Source organism: Odontomachus brunneus, unplaced genomic scaffold, assembly GCF_010583005.1.
Source record: "Odontomachus brunneus isolate Ranch 3 - 2012 unplaced genomic scaffold, Obru_v1 Obru_scaffold_187, whole genome shotgun sequence".
NCBI classification, from domain to species: Eukaryota; Metazoa; Arthropoda; class Insecta; order Hymenoptera; family Formicidae; genus Odontomachus; species Odontomachus brunneus.
The window spans coordinates 35,140-36,515 of NW_022639637.1; positions in this window are offsets into that span (position 1 = coordinate 35,140).

Sequence of the window (1,376 nt, forward strand, 5' to 3'; positions counted from 1 at the left end):
TTTAATAATTATAAATAATTATATTTATTTTTTTTAATTATACATAATATATATTTTTAATTTTTAATTATACATAATTGTATATAATTATATATATTAGGTGCGCAACTAAGTTTTCGCTGTTTTTTTTATGAAAATGCAACTTTATTGTGAAAAAATGGTTACAAATGAATCATTCAAAGTATTGCCCATCGCTAGCTACAATTTTTTCCCATCTTTCTGGCAGAGCTCAAATACCGTTACGGTAAAATCGTTCGTCTTATGAGGCTGTCCACGAATCAAGCCATTTTTTGATGTCTTCATATGAGCGGAACTGCTGATCAGCCAGACCATGTGCCTTGTTCGAACGGAACAAGTAATATTCGGACGGCGCAATATCTGGGGAATATGGCGGGTGGGGTAGGACTTCCCATTTGAGCGTTTCCAAATAGGTTTTAACGGGTTTGGCAACATGAGGCCGAGCGTTGTCATGCAGTAGAATCACTTTTTGTGCCTCTGCTCATATTGTGGCCGTTTTTCGCGCAGTGCTCGGCTCAATCGCATCAATTGAATTCGATACCGTTCCCCAGTGATGGTTTCGTTCGGTTTCAACAGCTCATAATAAATAACACCGACCTGGTCCCACCAAATACACAGCATAACCTTCGCAGCGTGAATATTCGGCCGAGCCGACGACGTAGAAGCATGACCGGGCAGTCCCCATGACTTTCTTTTCTTTGGGTTGCTGTAATGAATCCATTTTTCATCACCCGTCACGATGCGATGAAGAAAACCCTTCCTTTTTTGCCGCTGGAGCAGTTGTTCACAGGCGAAAAAACGACGCTCAACGTCCCTTGGCTTCAAATCATAAGGAACCCAAGTTCCTTGCTTTTGAATCATTCCCAACGCATGCAATCGCTTGGAAATGGCTTGGCAGGTAACTCCTAATGCTGAAGCAAGCTGTTCTTGCGTTTGGCACGGATCCTCATCGAGCAATGCCTCCAATTCAGCGTCTTCGAAGGTTTTTGGCCTTCCTTCACGCGGACGGTCGTCAACATCGAAATCACCGTCTTTGAAGCGACAAAACCAATCACGCCATATTGTTTCACTTAGAGCAGCATATCCGTAAACTTTTTGGAGCTCTCGATGCGCTTCAGCCGCCATTTTGTTCGAATGAAATAAGAAAATCAACACTTCCCGCAAATGACGATTATTTGGCACAAAATCAGACATTTTCACACAACCAAAAGTATATGACGCTAAAACAAAATCACTAACGTGTCAAAGCGGTTTGTTTACCATATGTCTAAGCTTGGTTTATGACGTTTTGGATATGTCAAAATCGAGTAGCACTTATTGCTGGAGCCATCTATTGACAAACAGCGGGAACTTAGTTG